This window comes from Stegostoma tigrinum, chromosome 22, assembly GCF_030684315.1.
Source record: "Stegostoma tigrinum isolate sSteTig4 chromosome 22, sSteTig4.hap1, whole genome shotgun sequence".
NCBI classification, from domain to species: Eukaryota; Metazoa; Chordata; class Chondrichthyes; order Orectolobiformes; family Stegostomatidae; genus Stegostoma; species Stegostoma tigrinum.
Genome location: NC_081375.1, coordinates 56,249,069 through 56,269,481, shown reverse-complemented (window position 1 = coordinate 56,269,481; position 20,413 = coordinate 56,249,069). Strand labels below are relative to the sequence as shown.

Below are 20,413 nucleotides of genomic sequence, written 5' to 3'. Positions count from 1 at the left end.
TGGGGGTGTGGCCTGCAGGTGGCATCGTTGTGGCACTGCAGGAGGCCCAGGATAGACATGTCGTCTGAGGAATGGCAGGGGATGTTGAAATGGTTCACGACTGGAGGCGCAGTTGTTTATTGCAAACCAAGCGTAGGTGTTCTGCAAAGCAGTCCCCAATCCTTCGCTTGGTTTCCCTGATGTAGAGGAGGCCACAACGGGTACAATGGATGCAGTATACCACATAAGCAGATGTTCAGGTGAACAGACAAGTCAAAGAGGTGGGGATGGAGCCAGTAATGGGGGTGAGAGAGGAGGTGTGGGGGCAGGTGTAGCACTTCCTGCAGTTGCAGGGAAAAGTGCCGGGTGTGGTGGGGTTGGAGGGGCATGTGGAGTAAACAAGCGAGTCATGGAGAGAGTGGTCCCTCCGGAAAGCAGACAAGGGTGGCGAGGGAAAAATGTCTTTGGTAATGGGGTCGGATTGCAGATGGTGGAAGTGTCAGAGGATGGATTCGGAGGTTGGTGGGGTGGTACGTGAGGACGAGGGGGTTTCTTTTTTGGTTGTTATTGTGGGGACGGGGTGTGAGGGATGAGTTGCGGGAAATGCGGCATTCTCAACCACTGCGGGTGGGATGTTGCGGTCCTTGAAAAGCGAGGCTCCCTTGTCTGCTCCACACTCCCCTCCACCCCCACCACACCCGGCACTTCTCCCTGCAACCGCAGGAAGTGCTACACTTGCCCCCACACCTCCTCCCTCACCCCCAACCCTGGCCCCAAGAAGATTTTCCACATCAAGCAGATGTTCACCTGCACATCTGCCAATGCGGTATACTGCATCCGCTGTACCCATTGTGGCCTCCTCTACATCGGGGAAACCAAGCGGAGGATTGGGGACCGCTTTGCAGAACACTTACGCTCAGTTTGCAATAAAGAACTGCACCTCCCAGTCGCTAACCATTTCAAATCCCCCTCCCACTCCTTAGACGACATGTCCATCCTGGGCCTTTCGCAGTGCCACAATGATGCCACCCGAAGTTTACAGGAGTAGCAACTCATATTCCGCTTGGGAACCCTGCAGCCCAATGGTATCAATGTGGATTTTACAAGCTTCGAAATCTTCCCTCCGTCTACTGCATCCCAAAACCAGCCCAGCTTGTCCCCGCCTCCCTAACTGGTTCTTCCTCTCAGCTATCACCTCCTGATACCTCAAGCTGCACCCCCATTTCCTACCTACTAACATCATCCTGACCCCTTGACCCGTCTGTCCTCCCTGTACTGACCTATCTCCTCCTTAACTCCCCATTTACACTCACCTTTACTGGCTCCATCCCCCCTCTTTGACTTGTCTGTCTCCTCTCCACCTATCGTCTCCTCTATCCAACTTCGATCCACCTCCCCCTCCCTCCCTGTTTATTTCAGAATCCCCTTCCTCTCCCCACTTTCTGATGAAGGGTCTAGGCCCAAAACATCAGCTTTCCTGCTCCTAAGATGCTGCTTGGCCTGCTGTGATCATCCAGCTCTACACGTTGTTATCTCTTCTCTTCCTCAAATCAAACTTGCTTTGCAGGATCAACACAATGTTCTTTGAATTTTGGGAGCCCCTATGATGGATAAAAGCTTTTAAAATCTAGAAGAAAATCTGGGAGATCTTCCACCAGACTGTTTGCAAGCAGTCCTTCCTGACATCACCCTGGGCCTCCATATAATGTCAACTGCATTCTTGATACTTGAGCTTTTCTGGAATGGAAGAACATTGTCCTTATCCCTCTTAGTGGCTGCAATCAGCCTCCTAAATTTGCGCCTTAAATAATAAACTTTAAAAGCTGTACTTGGACTGGTGCACATGTTGAAAGAGTTGCACGTATTCAGAACAAAGCCTGTGAAACAACCATGTGACGCAGAAACTGTTTTGACGCTGCCTTGCGCATACTCAGGACAAAGCTCGCAAAATGATCATGTGATGTCGACACGTACTTCACTGCACACTGATGGAATTGCATGCAGCCAATACAAGTTCGCGTTTTAGAAATAGCAAACCCCTATTTGTCAGTCACGTTTAGCCACTTTGTTTTGCCAGAACACATATTATAGCAGAATATCTTAATTTGAACCTAGATTGTCAAAACCATTAGATTTAAATTTAATTGGTTTTTAGATTCTAAGTGTCTGATTTAAATTAATCGGCTGATTTTCAAACTGGTTGCCTTCATAACAAAACAAACTACAGCCTGGGTTGCTAACACAATGTTTCAATTTCAGGAGTTCTTTGTGCAACTGCACATTTTGTTTCAAACACACATCATCCTTTCAAGGAACCATTCACACTTCCCTCTCTCATTTTACAAACATCAAGTTCTAACATATTGCTTTCCAGGCCACAAATACTGTAGCCAACCTCGCAACATCATAATCCAATGATATCCAGGTTGCAATAGTTTGGTGACTGTCAGATCCTGATATGATGTTTGGTTTCAATTTCCTGACTGCTCCTTCAAGGCCTTGTGAAATTGACTGAAAACTGAAACAGGGAGTGAAAGAGAACCCAGAAAAACAAAGATTTTCAAATTTTGCTGATTGAACCCAGTAAATTTAGGAGGCTGACAACAGGAAAGAGAAACCATGAAAGTTGCTGGTTTGTCAACTACTTCACTGCTGTGCTTCAGGAAGGCAGCCTGCACCCAGCCTGGACCTCTACAAGACAGGGGCAGAAGAGGGGTGTGGTGAGGAATGAGTGGAAGAGGGAGAGAAAAAGAAAGGATGGAGGTGGGAGAGGCAGGCAATCCAGTTTATAAAAGTGTGACTCAAACAGAACTTTGACAGAATCTCCCAAGCCCTCAACCTCTACCACCTAGAAGGATCAGTGCAGCAGATAAATGCCATCACCTCTAATTTCCTGCCAAGTCACACACTGTCCTGACTTATCTGACATCCAATACTGGATGAGAAGTAATTCCTTCCATTTAAATCTTGGGTAGACTGGAGCCATTCACTTTAGTCCCCACTACCAATTCCATTCCTTCACAACTGACTCCATCCCTCTTCCTATCTGAAACTGAACCTGACTGCTCAAACCACGGCGAAACAGTTTATACCAAGATGAGCTTCTAATCACATATCCCCAAGACTACTTATCAGTATCATCGCCTTACTCCAATCTAATCTCAGCTCATCTGCCCCGAAACTCTCATTTCCTTGCTACCTTAGGATTTAATTATCTTTACACACTCCCAGTTGACCTCCAAGAGTGAGGTGATCCAATCTCTGCTGCCTATGTGTTCACCGAGCCTTGTTATGTTACCCATGAGCTCACTGATGTACTAAAGTTCCCGTTTGTAAAAACATAAAAATAGGGAAAAATATCACAGTTGAGGATATCCCCAGAGAGTGGGTCATGACACCATGCAGTTGTCAGCACATGATGACATCACGTACAAACACAGACCATATAGGTCTGAGTAAACAAGAGTTCACCACACATTATGAAGGAGGGGAGGGTCCCTGAAAGGGTGAGGAGGTTCATCAAAAGAGATGAGGAGTTTTTGGAACAATTTTAGGTTGGAAAAACTGACTTTGTTCTCTTTGCAGTAAAGGAAACAAAGGGCAGAATTGAAAGGTAGAAATTTTGGAAAGATTACATAAGGTAGATCAAGAGAAGATGGATTCCATTAGGTGATTGTAATGAGGATGATATTACAATGACTGAAGATTTTGGGCTGGTGTGTGAAGGTGTGTGCAGAAAGTGAGGAAAAAAAAAATCAGGGATTGGAAACAACCTGGAACTCAATGCCTAAACTGAAAAGTTGTTAATATCAAGGTCCAAATTTCATTGGAATGTTTGGTTTTGATCTCCAAATTCTCCTTATATCCTGTAAATTATGTATGGATTATTCATCACAGTCAGGCCATGATAGATAATCAAAAGAGACAAATGTTTCTCTTGAGCTCAGTTTGTTGTCTTTAAATCCTCGCTTTCTAATCCCCTGTCATAGGAGTTTCTAAAATCCATCCATGTCAGTCGAGGATAGAATTTCACAACATTCTCTGCTCCTTGCCCAGAATGGTTGGGCAAGTTTCCTGCTGTACTTTTCCACTTGTCCTGTTCAGCAAGCCCTCGATTCAAAGATAATGTCAACTCAGTGTCATGACTTTCTGCCCTGGACATTCAAATTACTGAACAGACCCGCAGATCTTTGAACTTGTGGGGTAGAAGTAATGGGATCTGGAAAGCAGGATCTGTTTGTTTTCTTTCTGTCTGTGCTGTCACTCATCAGCAAGATGTTGATTCCGAAAGGCAAAGACAGCTTGATGGAAAAGTCTTCTCCATTCTGGAAGAATAGGCAGCAAGTTCCTCCCAGTCATTCCAAACATTGTCCTCTAAAAAGATGGAAATTGCTTATGAGCTTGCTGCCCAGGTGGATTAAAAGGTTTCATGAACATTTTGTAATAGCCACAAACCCTGAACAGAAACATCTTGGTTCCCATTTATATCAAACACAACAAATGGCTCATGGTTTCCTCCCAGTGACAGGCAACAGGGATTGGCCAGCATCTTAATTGGGGTCACTGTGCCCATTCCATTCCTCCCTCCACTCTGCCTCATCCCCACCCTTTGTAGACCTCAGAGAAAAGTCCTGTCTCATCATCACATACTCTCTAAATGGCCAGCACCACACCTGACATCTGCTCTTCTCTTCTGTGGATCAGGGAATTCTGCGTACTGACCCTACTGTTACTGTTTCACATTGCTCATAGCGGATGGGGATTTTAGCTAGAGAGTCAAATAATTTTTATAAATTTTTTTGAATTAATTCATGGGACATGGGTGTCACTGGCAGGTAAGCATTACAGGAGAGCTAGCCAACTGATTACAAAACTGGTTTTTCAGTAGGAGACAGAGGGTGGTGATAGGGGGTTGTTGTTCAGACTAGAGACCTGTGACTCGTGGTGCACCACAAGGATTGGTGCTGAGTCTGCTGTTCATCATTTATATAAGTGATTTGGATGAGAATATAGAAGGCACTGTCAGTAAGTTTGTGGATGAAACCAAAATTGGTGGTACATTGGATAGTGAAGAAGGTTATCTAAGAGGACAATGGGATGTTGATCAACTTGGCCAGTGAGCCGAGGAATGGCAAAAGGAGTTTAATTTAGATAAATGTGAGGCATTGCATTTTGGTAAGACAAACCAGGGCAGAATTTACACAGTTAATGGTGGGGCCCTGGGAAGTGTGGTAGAGTAGAGAGATGTACGGGTGCAGGTACATAGACTGTTGAAAGTGGCATCACAGTTCAACAGGGTGGGTGAAGGAGGTATTTGGCATGCTTGCCATCATTGATCAGAGCATGGTGTACAGAAGTTGGGACATCATGTTACAGTATACAATAAATCTGTAAGGCCACATTTGGAGCACTGCATACAATTCTGGTCGTCCTGATATAGCTAGGATATCATTAAACTGCATTGGGTGCAAAAAAGATTTACAAGGATGTTGGAATAACAAAGTGTGGAGCTGGAGGAACACAGCAGGCCAGGAAACATCAGAAGAGCAGGAAAGTTGATATTTTGGGTCAGGACCCTTTGTTAGAGAAGATTGAACCCAAAGCGTCAACTTTCCTGCTCCTCTGGTGCTGCCTGGCCTGCTGCCGACCCAAAACATCAACTTTCCTGCTCTTCTGATGTTGCCTGGCCTGCTGTGTTCCTCCAGCTCCACACTTTATTATATCAACAGCCTCGTGAATCTTTACTGCGCCCCATGTAGTTTAATAATATCGTAGCCAGTTATACGGTGAATGCACTGTTCTCTTACCACAGCAAAATAACAGGCTGTATTGAATAATTGAGAAGGAAATTGACCACCAAATGCCCAAAATTCCACTGTTTTCTGCTCAATCATCAATAGAACATTTACATCTTCTGTTTCAGAGCTACACCTACTCCCAAACAATATCACCTATTTCAAACAAAAGCAGAAATTGCAGCAGAGCTAGCTGCAACTGTGAAGGGCTCTCCACAAATGTTGCTAGATCTGCTGAGTTTCTTTAGCAATTTCTGTTTTTAGTTGTTTCAAATCTCCACCATTGTTCATGGTTTCATTGTTGTCTTCTTGGACTTCATAATTACCTGTTTTGTGCTCTGATTAGAAGTCAGATTTGTTTCAAAATCAATTGAATTCTGGATGTGAGATTGCTCGCTGAGCTGGAAGGTTAGTTTTCAGACGTTTCGTCACCATTCTAGGTAACATCATCAGTGGGCCTCCGACGAAGCCTTCGTCGGAGGCTCACTCATGATGTTACCTAGAATGGTGACGAAACGTCTGAAAACTAACCTTCCAGCTCAGCGAGCGATCTCACATCCAGAACCTCAACCTGAGCTACAAATCTTCTCAATTGAATTACAAACATAATCAACAAATGTTCACTGACACAAATCCAATGGTTCTACTTCTGATTGCAATCAGCTTTTCAACAAAAGTGACCACGTTTCCAGTGAAAGAATTTAGAAAGTTGTCACTTTTATTTGTGATTGTCACTCAGGGATTATGTAAATGTTTGTCAAAGATTTACAAAGAGGCTTGGCCCAGGTTGGAGGGTCTTGAGTACAAGGGGTAGACAGTAAAGTTGCTGTTGAAACTTGAGTCATAGCTACTTCTTAGTGACAGAGGTTTGGAGATTGTGATATGCTTGTGGTGCTGCTTCTCCCTGTCTTATTCAGTGGTGGTTTTGTGAAAATCAAATTACTTTAGAGACTCCAGATAGGCTAGAGTGGGTCCATTGTAGGACTAACTGTATTTGAAATGATTTTTCTACAAAATCTGTTTGCCTTGGAACTCACTGAGTAGCTGCCAAGTTTATTTTCATTTTATTGTGGTTTGAAGGATGTCCAAAAGTTGCCTAGTTTTGACAAGAAGGATGCAGAAGTCTTAGAATTGAATTGAATCCCTATAGTGTGGAAACAGGTCCTTCAGCCCAACAAGTCCACACCGAACCTCAAAGCAGCCTACCCAGACCCATCCCAGCACACTACAGGCAATTTAGCATGGCCAATCCTCCTAGCGTGCATATCTTTGGACTGTGGGAGGAAACCCATGCAGACACCGGGAGAATGTGCAAACTCCACACAGATAGTCACCCAAGGGTGGAATCGAAACCATGTCCCTGGGTCTGTGAGGCAACAGTGCTAACCACTGAGCCACTGTGCCACCCCCAACATTTTTTCATTTCATATGAGAAATGGTTAAACAAATGAAATGGCCACCAGCTATGTGGGTATTGTTGAATCAAACAAAGTTGGTAGGTAGAGCGAGTGAGGTAGGAGGAGGTATCTGGGGAGTATGACTATTACTATTACCAGCAGTATTACTGCCAGTGGTGGGTGAACCTTTTTAGTGGACCTTATAAAATTGAAGTGAAATTGATTGAGGTGAACTATTTGATAACAATGCCAGATAGTAGGAAAACTCACACAGCGTGTCATGTGAATAAGCTCAAATGGTATCTTGATAGGGAAGGAAAGCAGAAAAAGGACATATTACTTATTACAACTCAAAGTGAAGAATGAAATCCAGACGATTCTGAATTTGACATCCCTAAAATTAAATTGGACAATGAGAATGTTGTCATAAATTGGGATAAATTATTGAGTTAGCTTTTGCAGGAAAATCAAACTGACTGAAAAGTGTCATTACAATCACATGGAGAGATATGTGGGAAGAGGCAGGGAAGTACTAAACTGTTATGCATGATGTCGATATAGGAAATGCTAATCCAATTAAGCAATATACTTATAGGCTTAAACCTCTAAAATTGGCACAGGTTCAAAAAGAGATTGAAAACATGATCAGAGACGACATAAGTGAAAAGAGCTGCAGGAAAAGAAGCTCACCCATAGTAATAGTGCCAAAACCAGGCAGTACCAAATGATTATATATGGACTATCACAAAGTCAATGCAGTTATGAACTCCAATTTGTATCCTATTCTGTATTGACAAGGTGCAACAGTAAACATATTTCTAAGCTGGATTTACTCAGAAGAAAGGGGCAGGTACCTTCATCTGAAAGACCGAATGAAATTTTGCCTTTTGTGACACCAGATGTACCAATTTAAAATCATACCATTTGGTATGAAGAATATGCCAGCCACATTTCAAAGACTAATCAATAAGATCATTTTGGGATTTCTCAATTGTGTGCTGAACATTGACAATCTGGTGATTTTTAGTCACACATGGAAAGAACATTTGGAGCATCTCGTGGAATTCTTTGAATGACTTCAGGATGTGGTCTTGCTGGTAAGCCTGGCTAAGAGTGAGTTCACAAAAACCCAAGTCACATTCCTAGGCCATATCATTAGACATGGGAAAATGACCCTATGGGATGTGGAAACCAACGTTATTGGGGAGTTTCCCATACCATCAATGAAGTACAATTCCTGGGACTGAGTGATTTTTATTAAAAATTCATACCAGATTTTAGCAGTGTGATTCCTCCACTGAATGACCTGTTAAAGAAGGACAGAAAATTTTAGCAGATGGAGGAATGTCAGATGGTATTTGACAGCCTGAAAGCTGTGTTGACTACTGCTCCAGTGTTAGTAATGCCTAATTACATAAAGTAATTTGAGATGCCATTGAGGTGATCAAAAGTCACATGACACCAGGTTATAATCAAAAAGGTTCATATGAAAACACAAGCTTTTGGAGTCTCGCTCCTTCCTCAGGAGAGGAAGAGAGAGAAAAAACACTTGGGCAGCCTGGGAGAATGATTGGCTTTTAATGGGGACCATTAGTGGCTGACAATGGGTAATGTTTGGCAGTAGCACATGTGATGATAAGGTTTAATTTGTGCAGGTTCATGAGGACATGGGAGAATATGCTCAGGCCCTACAATTATTGAACTTGATATTGAGTTCCGAAGACTGCAGGGCCCCTAAGCATAAAATGAGATGCTGTTCCTCCAGATTCCTCTGATCTTTGCTGAAGCATGGCAATAAGCCTGAGACAGAGATGTTAGCTGGGGTCATGGTATTGTTTTGAAGAGGCAGGCAACTGGGAGCTCAGGGTCATTTTTACGGACAGAACATAGGTACGCTGCAAAATGGTTGCCCAGTCTGCATTCTTCTCTCCAGTATAGAGCAAGACCACATTGTGAACAGGAATACGGCAGACTAGATGGAGTGAAGTACAGGTAAATTGCTGCTTGACCTGGAAGGGGTCGCCGGGGCTGTGGATAGAAAGCAAGTAAATGGGCGGGTGCAGAATCTTCTGAGGTTGCATGGGAGGATGCTGTGGGGGTATGAGGAAGTGATAAATGTGGAGGAGAAGAGGACTGAGGTGTCCTGGAGGGAACAGTCCTGAGGATGGCTGATAAGGAAGGGGAGGGGAGGGGAATATGTGTCTGGTGGTGGCATTCCACTTGAAGTGATTGAAGTGGCTACTAATGATCCTTTGTCTTTACAGTAAGCAGGGTGGGAGGATATAAAGTCAAGATTTGTGTGCATTGGTGGTTTTGTAATGGATATTGTTGGCATATTCATGTGCTTATCTAAATGTCCCTTTAAATGCCTTTATCATATGTGCCTCCAGCACCACACCTGGCAGTGCATTCCAGACTCCTACCACTCTCTGTGTAAAAAAAAAGACTTGCCCCTCACATCTCCTTTGAACTATCCCCCTCTCACCTTAAATGTGTGCCCCCTAGTTTTAGACATTTCAACTCTGGGAGAAAGACTCTGACTATCAAAACTACTTTTATACACTTCTATCAAGTCTCCCCTCAGCCTCTGCTCCAGAGAAAACAACCCGAGTTTTGCTTATAGCTCATATCCTCTAATCCAGGTAGCATCCTGGTAAACCACTGGATTAATAGGTTAACAATAATACAACTAGGCCTCCCTCACTACTGTCCCACCAATTTTCATGGGTCTAGTTGAACAGAGAAAACCCAAGGATGGCAATACTGTTGTCTAGGACATTGTGTGTAAGATATAAATCTGTGTGTATGATAATGTCAGACCATTGCTTGATGGACAGCTTTCTCAATTATGTCACAAGCCTGCAGTTAATACAGTGGAGTTAATTGAGTTGAATTTGCAATTTTTCCTGTTCTTTAGCAAGATGGTGGGTGTTGCGGTTTTACACCGTCTTTTGTAGCCATTTGGTACAATTGATTAGCTAAATTGGCCTTTCAAAGGGCAATTAAGAGTTGAACATATTACACCAAATAGAATCCCTACAGTGCAGAAGCAGGCCATTTGAGTCCACACCAACCATCTGAAAAGCATCCCACCCAGACCCACCTCGTGCCTATTCCAAGATTTTCCATGCCTAATCTACCTAATGGACATATCCCTGGCCACTACTGGCAATTTGGCATGGCCAATCCACCTGAACTGCACCTCTTTGGACTGTGGGGGGAAACCAGAGCACCTGGAGAAAACTAACGCAGACATGGTGAGAATGTGCAAACTCCACACAGGCAGTCTCCCAAAGGTGGAATTGAACCGTGTTCCCTGGTGCTGTGAGGCTGCAGTGCTAACCACTGAGCCACCGTGCTGCCCCTATGGGTCTGGAATCACGTGTTGACGAGATCAGGTCAGGACAGCAGATTTTCTTCCCTAAAGGACATTAACCAACAGATAGGTTTTTATAACAATTTGATAGTTTTATTGTCACCATTACTGATATTAGCTTTTTAATCAATATTTATTTGGTAGGGTCTCAAAATCCAGGGCTCCGAGTATGACAATAAAGGAAAGCAAATAATGGGAAAAGGAGGATATGCATGCCATATGATTTCTTCAAGTGAGTACCTTAGCTAGGTCAAATATAATAAGTTGAAAGGGCAAGTGAAGAGAAAAATGAGACTAGTAAAGACAGAATGTTAGAAAGGCTGTTATTAGAAATAGAACCGAGAAATCACCCACCTGATGTAAATTGTTAGTGGGTAGAAGTCAGCTCTACACCTTGTTATCTCAGAAGTCACAGGTAGACAGGATGGTGAAGGTGGCATTCAGCATGCTGTCTTTCGATGATTGCAGCATTGAGTAGAGGAGTTGGGATGTTATGTAACAGTTATATAGGTCATTGGTAAGGCCACACTTGGAATACTCTGTACTGTTTTGGTCACTCTGTTATAGGAAAGACATGGTTAAATTGGAAAGTGTGCAAAGAAGATTTATGAGGATGTTGCCAGGACTAGTAGGCCTGACTGATAGGGAGAGGTTGGACAGGATAGAACTTGATTCCTTGGAAATTAGGAGAATGAGGGGGTGACCTCATTGAAGTGTATAAAATCATGAGAGACAAGGATAGGATGAATGCATGTAGTCTTTTTCCCAGGGATGGGGAATTGAAAACTAGATGGCATAGGTTTAAGGTGAGAGGTGAAAGATTTAAGAAGGACCTGAGGGTCAATTCCTTCAGACAGAGAGTGGTGCATATACGGAATGGGCTGTCAGAGAGAGTAGTTTAAGGCAGGTATTGGCCAATGTAATACACATGTTCAATAATGAGTGTAAGGACAGTCCTGGCAATGACAGGCTAGTTTGTTTAACATAAGTGGTGAGTAAAGTTTTAGAAATAATACAACAACAACAAAAACAAAGTTGCTGGAAAAGCTCTGCAGGTCTGGCAGCATCTCTGAAGGAAAAACCAGAGTTAACTTTTGGGTCTGGTGACCTTTCCTCAGAACTGATAGTGGTTGGGAAAACGTCAATTTACATGCAGGAAAAAAGGGGAGGGGATGGGGTAGGGAGTAAGTGATAGGAGAGAGCCTAAAGAGAGAGAACAGTTGTACAAACAAGTTGATAACGATTAGGCCGGGAAGGTGACTTGTTGTTAATGGGGACTATTAGTGACTAATAACAGGTAGAGTGTAATGGCAGGCTAAGTTGTAACAAGGCCTGGTGTGTGAGGCAAGAGAGTTTAGGCCCTAGGATTATTGAAATTGATATTGAATCCAGGGGGTCTCCAAGCACTTGGGGATCCTACAGCCTTCCAGACTCAATATCGAGTTCAATAATGTATCTAAACATTAACTCTGATTTTTCCTTCACAGATGCTGCCAGACCTGCTGAGCTTTTCCAGCAACTTTGTTCCTGCTCCTGATTTATTGCATCTGCAGTTCTTTCGGTTTTTATTTAGAAACAATAATCAGGAGAACAAAATCACCAGGGACTTGAGGAAATTTGAATTAATTAAGGAAAACCAACACAGATATGTAAAAGGCAGACTGTACTTAATTAATCGAGATTTTTGATAAACAGAGAAAGTTGATGAAAGTATGTCCAGTCTTGAGTCACTCAATGTGTTCAAAGTTGATCCCATTTTGCACAGTGGTATTGCCACATGACTTTAAATTTCTACCTGGCATGATAGGATTTCAGCTCATGGGTTATCTGATCAGATCAGATTACTTGCCCAGTGACAATCACTGTTATGCTGTACCCAAAGAAACCATTCAGTGGGATAGCATACAGGGAGGTTTACATCAAACCTAGGAGTATTTGATGGGGACTCTGCAGGGGTAGATTTACTCTGTTTCTAGATTAGATTAGATTCCCTACAGTGTGGAAACAGGCCCTTCGGCCCAACAAATCCACACTGCCCCTTGGAGCATCCCATCCAGACCCATCTCCCTATAACCCACACACCCCTGAACACTTTGGGCAATTTAGCATGGCCGATCCACCTAGCCTGCACATCTTTGGACTGTGGAAGGAAACTGGAGCGCCCGGAGGAAACCCACGCAGACACGGGGAGAATGTGTAAACTCCACACAGACAGTCGCCCGAGGCTGGAACCGAACCCGGGTCCCTGGTGCTGTGAGGCTGCAGAGCTAACCACTGAGCCACCCCAAAACCCTGTGCTGTCTTTGTCCAAGGAGCATGTGATGGAGACAGTGGCCGGAGTACTTTACTTCCAGATTGGAAGAGTAGATGGAGTTTGACTACGTATTTAATCCTGTGCTCACACTGTCCTGGGGAGTGTTTGATGGGGGCAGTTACAGGGGAGCTCTAGTTTCAGTTTAAAAGAGTAGAGAGAGATTTACTTACAGTTTAAAAAAAGAGTAGTGGGAGCTTTACTCTTTATCTGGGATATCTCTGACTTGTTGATTGCGGGAAGGTTTAGGTCTGTCTATCACTTGCTGCTGGCATGCAAGTCGGCCTGCTTTGTTGCTTCTGGATGATGACATCTCGGTTTTAGGTTGTACTTGGTGCTCCTCCTGGTATGTCCTTCTGCACTTTTCATTGAACCAGAGTTGATCACTTGGTTTGATGGTAATGGAATGGGGGCCATGAGGTAGCACTTTGTGTAGGAGTATAATTCTTCTGCTGCTGATGGCTCACAGTATCTCATGGATGCCCAATATTCAGTTGCCAGATCTATTTGACATCTATACCATTTAGCACAGTGATAATGTAAGGTATTTTCAAATTTAAGCTGGAATTTTTTTGCACAAGATGGCAGCTCTTGGTAAAGTAGGTAATGTATTTGCTTGGATTGAGGATTGGCAAACACACAAAAGAAATAGTTGAGATTATTGGGTCTTTTTCACATTGGAAAAACACAAGCTGTGAAGTCCAAAAGAAACAATCCTTAGATATCATTTACTTAAATCTATTTTAATGACTTGGAGAAGTGATTGGGTGCAGGGTGTAATGTGTCTAAATTTGTTTAGTGTATAAAAAAAGGTGTGAAGATATGAGGTATCTGCAAGGGGATGCATACAGGTTGAGTGAGTGGGCAAAAACTTGGCTGATGCAGTTTCAACTTGGGAAGTATGAGGGCATATACTTTGGAAGGAAAAACCGAAAGGCAACAACTATGCAAGGAAGACTTGTCACAACCTAATCAAGAATTAGTATGGCCATAGAAGGAAAACTGTGTGCAGTTCCACTTGCCACACTATCAGAAGGACATGATTGCACAGGATAGGGTGCAGAAAATATTCTCTAGGATGTTGCCTGGGATGACAAGTCTCAGTTATGAGGAGAGACTGGAAAGGCTGGGCTTTTTCCTGGATCAGAGGACGTTGAGGGGGTGATTGCGATGTACGAAATTATGAGAGGCACAGACAGTAGAGTGAGAATCTTTCCCGATGGCAGATGTGTCTAAGACTCAAGGCCACATGTTCAAGGTGAGGAGTAAGTGGTTTAGAGGACTTCTAAGAAAATATTTTCACCCAGAGAGTGGAAGAAATATGTATCTGAGAGCGTGGTGGAGGCAGGTTCTCATAATATTTAAAAGTCATCTGGATGTTCACTTAAAATGCTGGGGTGTAGGTAAATAGGTAAATGTTGACTGACATGGATGAGGTTGCCAGAAGGGCCTGTTTCTAAGCAGTATGACCGTAAAAACTCTTGCTGTATATGGCCTGCAAGTATTTGTGTTGAGACTGCTTTAATTTCATTTTAAAAGAGTCGAAGAAGCTTTACTCGTATCTAACTCCATTCTGAGTATGTCATTAAAATAGATTTAAGTAATTGATATCTAAGGATTGTTTCTTTTGGACTTCACAGCTTGTGTTTTTCCAATGTGAAAAAGACCCAATAATCTCAATGATTGACAGGAACAGTGAAGACTGAGCTTAAATTTCAGTTTTAAAGTGTATAGGTAGCTTTTCTTTCATTTTAAAAGAGAGGGAGCTTTCTTCTTTATCAGCCCTGCGCCTGAGCTTGGAGTGTTTGATGGGGACAGTGTAATGGAAGTTTATATACAGTTTAAAGAGTAGTGGCAATTTTACTCTGTATCTAACCTCGGGCTGTCCCTCTTCTCGGAGTGTTTGATATTGTAACTATCAAGGATGGTTCACTTTCAGTTTAAGAGTATTGAGAGCTTCATTTTCATTTTAAAAGAGGGACCCTAGACTGGATCTAGCTCTGTGCTGTAACTGTCTTGGGAGTGTTTCTTGTGACAAATTGGAGGGACCGTAACTTGCTGTTTAAAAGAAGTTTTACTCTGTCTCTTACCCTGTGCTGCCCTTGTCCTAAGAGAGCTTGATAGAAACAATGTAGAGGATATTTTACACTGTATGTTCACCTTGTCATACATGTTACAGCAGAGTTTGATGGGGATGGTGTGGAGGAACTTTACTTGACAGAGCTGTACTCTGTCTGTAACCCTGTGCTGTCCATGTCCTGTGCGTCTTTGATGAGGCTGTATTGCAGTGCTTTACATTCAGTCCAGAAGAGTTGAGGAATCTACACTCTGGACCAACCATATGCTGTACATTTCCTAGGAGTGTTTTACGGGAGAGTGTCAAGGGATTTTTACTTTTACATCACTTTCAGTTTTTAAAAAAAAGATGGATCTTTATTTTATGTCTGAAAAGGTAGAAGATTTACCCTTTGCCTAAACCTGTGCTTTACCTGTAGTTAGAGATAATGGGAACTGCAGATGCTGGAGAATCCGAGAATACAAAGTGTGGAGCTGGATGAACACAGCAGGCCAAGCAGCATCTCAGGAGCACAAAAGCTGACGTTTCAGGCCTAGACCTTTCATCAGAGAAGGGGGTGGGGAGAGGGTTCTGAAATAAAGAGGGGGAGGCGGACTGAAGATGGATAGAGGAGAAGACAGGTGGAGAGGAGAGTATAGGTGGGGATGTAGGAAGGGGATAGATCAATCGGAGGAGGATGGACAGGTCAAGGAGGCGGGATGAGGTTAGTAGGTAGGAAATGGAGGTGCGGCTTGAGGTGGGAGGAGGGGATAGGTGAGAGGAAGAACAGGTTAGGGAGACGGGGATGAGCTGGGCTGGTTTTGGGATGCAGTGGGGGAAGGGGAGATTTCGAAGCTTGTGAAGTCCACATTGATACCATTGGGCTGCAGGGTTCCCAACTGGAATATGAGTTGCTGTTCCTACATTGAGGAAACCAAGCAGACGCTTGAGGACTGCTTTGCAGAACACCTCTGCTCAGTTCGCAATAAACAACTGCACGTCCCAGTCGCGAACCATTTTAACTCCCCCCTCCATTCCTTAGAATACATGTCCATCATGGGCCTCCTGCAGTGCCATAATGATGCCACCTGAAGGTTGCAGGAACAGCAACTCACATTCCGCTTTGGAACCCTGCAGCCCAATGGTTTCAATGTGGGCTTCACAAGCTTCAAAATCTCCCCTTCTCCCTCTCTCCCTATTTATCTATTTATTTCAGAACCCTCTCTCCATCCCCCTCTCTGATGAAGGGTCCAGGCCCGAAACATCAGCTTTTGTGCTCCTAAGATACTGCTTGGCCTGCTGTGTTCATTCAGCTTCACACTTTCTTTACCTTTAATTGGTGTGTTTGATTTGGATAGATTGGAGGGACCGTTAGTTTCAGTTTGAGAGGGAACTTCATTGTTTATCACATCCCATGTTGCACAGGTCCTGGGCGTGTTTGATGAGGACAATGTAGAGGTAGCTATACTTGGTGCCAAGCCAGTGCTGTTCACTGGGTGTATTTGTTTGTGACAGCATCCAGTGAGATTTACTTTCAGTTTAGGAGAGTTGAGAGAGGTTTATATCAAATCTGGAGGAACACAGCAGGTCAGGCAGCAAGAAAGGAGCACTGGAGCTGATCAGGGAGTCTCAAGAGAGCTTTATTATCAGCTTAAAAGAGTAGAGCAAGCTTTACTCCGTATCTAAATTGTGCTGTCTCTGTCCTGGGAGTGTTTGATGGGAGACCATCAAGGGAGCTTTAATTTCAGTATTAAAAATTAGAGGCAGCTTTAGCCTGCATCTAATTCCATTTTTGTCCCTGTCATTAGGAGTATTTGATGGGGGACAACACACTGGAGAGCTTATTTCTTGTTTAAAAGTGTAGATATGTTTTGCCTTCATTTTAAAAGAATGTTACTCATTGTATTTAATCTCGTGCTGTCCCTGTCCTGTAATAATTGTTGGGGATGTTGTCAAGGGAGCTTTATTATCAGATTAAAAGAGAGAGCTTTACACTGTATCTGACCCTGTGCAGTCCCTGACCTGACGTTTTTTTTTGATGAAGACTGTGTAGTGGTAACTTTGCTCTGTATTTAACCCGTGTTACCCTTGTCCTGGGAGTGTTTGATGGCCACAGTGTTGAGGCACCTTTACTTTAGTGTGCTGTACCGATGCTACTGCCACAGAGCTGGCAGCAAACCTTACATCAACCAAGAATCTTTAAGCTAGATTGTTCTTTTAGCAGTGAAGATGGGAATTGTGCATTCAGACTCTGTAGAATCCCTTGCACAGCATACTTTTTGGGAATTGTCTGGGAAAATGAAGATTCCAATAGGCAACTCCCCTAGTCAGGAACCCTGTGAAAATATCCATTTAAATCAGATAATTCAGCAGGTTCCCCTGAACTTTAGTAAACAATTAGAATAACACAGAATCCTTAAAGTGTAGAAACAGGGCATTCAGCCCAAAAAGTCCATGGCTCTCCAAACTGCACCCCACCCAGATTCATACCCCTACCCTATCCCTGTAACCTTGTATATTGCCTAGTTAACCCTCCTAAACTGCATATCCCTGGACACTGCAGGCAATTCAGCTTGACCAATTCGCTTAACCTGCACAGCGTTGGACTGTGGGAGGAAACCCATGTACACAGTTTCCTGGAGCTAGAACTGAACCCAGCTCCTGGCGCTGAGAGGCAGCAATGCCAACCACTGAACTCAGGAAAAGTTCAGCTAGCAAAATTTTGGTCTAACTCCTGAGCAATCACTTCTAAGCAGACAACTACCCTCTGTACAGGACCTGACAACACACTCTCTTCATGGGCAGTAAATGCGGACATTGATGCTGACATCCTCCTGGCGTCTGTTTATTGGCACAGTGGAGGGGACTCTTCTTATGTCAACATAACAATTGATAGATAATGACGTGAGTTATCTGACTCCTGCATCTGCAATTCTTGCCATCTCTGATTGACATATGGTATCATTTTAGCTGCCACTTCCAAATCTCTGCCATACCACGGTACGTACTAGTTCCTGAGATAACAAGGTGTAGAGCTGGATGAACGCAGCAGGCCATCAGAGGAAAAGGAAAGCTGATGTTTCAGGTCTGGAACTTCTTCAGAAATGGCGGAGGGGAGGGGAGGGGAAGGGGACTCTGGAATAAATAGAGAACGGTGGGGAGGCGATGATGGAAGGTGGATAAAGAAGCAGATAGGTGGAGACAAGACGGACAGGTCAAGGAGGTGGGGATGAGACTGATAGGTGGAAGTTGGGGGTGGGGGTTGGTCAGTGAGGTGGGAGGACCAGACAGGTGGGAGAAAAAACGGACAGGTCAAGGAGGGAGACAAGCTAGGCTGGTTTTGGGATCAGGTCTAGGGTGGGGAGATTTTGAAGCTTGTGAAGTCGACATTGAGACAATAGGCTGCAGTTTTCCCAAGCAAAATATGAGGTACTGTTCCTGCAGCCTTTGGGTGGCATCGTTGTGGCACTGCAGGAGATTCAGGATGGATGTTGTCCAAGGAGTGGGCGGGGGAGTTGAAGTGGCTTGCGACTGGGAGGTGCAGTCATTTGTCACGAACCGAGTGTAAGTGTTCCACAAAGCAGTCTCTAAGTCTCCTCTTATTTCCCCAATGTAGAGGAGGCCACATTAGGTAAGCGGATACAATATACCACATTAGCAGATGTACATGAACATCTGTTTAATGTGGAAGGTTTTCTTGGGGCCTGGGATGGAGGTGAGGGGCAAGGTGTGGGGGCCAATGTAGCACTTCCTGCAGTTGCAGGGAAAATTGCAGGGGTGGTGGGGCTAGTGGGGAGTGGACAAGAGAGTCATGGAGACACTGGTCATTCCAGAAGGCCGATAAGGATGGGGAGGGAAAAATATCCTTGGTACTGGGGTCAGATTGCAAGTGGCTGAAGATGATGCATTGAATCTGGAGGTTGAGGGGGTGGTATGTGAAGACAAGGGGAATTTGTCTTTGTTGTTATTGCGGGGAAAGCTTGTGAGGGATTATCTCGTTATATTGATGACTGTATTTGCGTTGCCTCATGCTCCCATGAGGACCTCGGACAGTTCATCCGCTTTATTAACACCTTCCACCCCAACCTTCACCTGGACCATCTTCAATACATTACTGTCCTTCTTGGACCTCTCTGTTCCCATCTCTGGCAACCCCCTTGAAACCAATATCTACTTCAAACCTACAGCTACCTCGAATACACCTCCTCTCACCCACCTTCCTGCAAGAATGCCATCCCCTATTCCCAATTACTTCACCTCTGCTGCATCTCCCAAGATGAAGCATTCCACTCCCAGACATTCCAGATGTCATTTTTCAAGGACTGCAATTTCCCATCCACAGTGGTTGAAAACACCCACGACTGCATTTCTCGCATTTCCTACAACTCATTCCTCACTTCTGCCTGCAACCACACGAAGTGTTACATCTCCCCCCTCACCCCCATCCCAGGCCCCAAGAAAACCTTCCACTTTAAACAAATGTACACCTGCACATCTGCTTACATGGCATATTGTATCCGCTGTTCCCGATGTGGCCTCGACTACATCAGGGAAACCAAGCAGAGGCTTAGAGACCGCTTTGTGGAACTCCTACACTCGGTTCACGACAAACGATTGCACCTCCCTGTCGCAAACCTCTTCAGCTCCCCCTCTCACTCCTTGGACGACATGTCCATCCTGGACCTCCTCCAGTGCCACAATGATGCCACCAAAGGGTGCAGAAACAGCATCTCAAATATCGCTTGGGAACTCTGCAGCCCAATAGTCTTAAGGTGGACTTCACAAGCTTCAAAATCTCCCCTCCCCTGACCTGATCCCAAAACCAGCCCAGCTCATCCCCACCTCCTTGACCTGTCCGTCTTTTCTCCCACCTCACTGACCAAACCCTACCCCCACTTCCTACCTGCCAGCCTCATCCCTATCTCCTTGACTGATCCTCAACTGACCAACCCCAACACCCTCTTTACAGGCTCCTTCCCCTCCCCCTTGACCTGTCCGTCTTCTCTCCACCTATTTGCTCCTTCATCCACCTTCCATCATCGCCTCCCCGACCCCCTCCATTTATCCGCTGTCCGCTTCCCCTGTCCCATTAAGAAGGGTCCAGACCCGAAACGTCAGTTTTCCTGCTCCTCTGATGCTGCTTGGTCTACTGTGTTCATCCAGCTGTACACCTTGTTATCTCGCCAGCATCGGCAGTTTCTACTATCTCGTACTATTTCCTGACTTTCACCCTGAAAGGCACAGCAGCAGCTATTTCAAAACACGGACCGACTCATGAGCTGTACCTCAAGTGCAATCAGTCTGCTCAGGTGCGGTTCGATGTGAGCAAATGGGATCCAGGCGACCACATAACCAAATCCTCACACCTCAAACTGAGCTCCGTCGCCGCCATTTTCCCGATAGGGCGCATGCTCAATCGCTGCTAGTCCCGCCCCGCCCTGCGTCGGGGGCGGGGAAGAGGGCGTCATCGTGCGCATGCGCAATCCCGCGGGCAATCGC

At 44.5% G+C, this 20,413-nt stretch overlaps 1 long non-coding RNA gene across 1 annotated transcript; it reads right to left on the bottom strand.

The window, feature by feature from the left end:
- Window positions 1-1,409: 1,409 nt before the first annotated feature.
- LOC125463621 (uncharacterized) lies at window positions 1,410-20,351 on the bottom strand. Its single transcript, XR_007249875.2, has 3 exons — window positions 20,200-20,351; window positions 8,443-8,477; window positions 1,410-4,353 (listed from the first exon to the last, which is right to left on the bottom strand). It is a non-coding gene; the product is annotated as an uncharacterized LOC125463621 (long non-coding RNA).
- Between the last annotated feature and the right edge of the window lie 62 nt (window positions 20,352-20,413).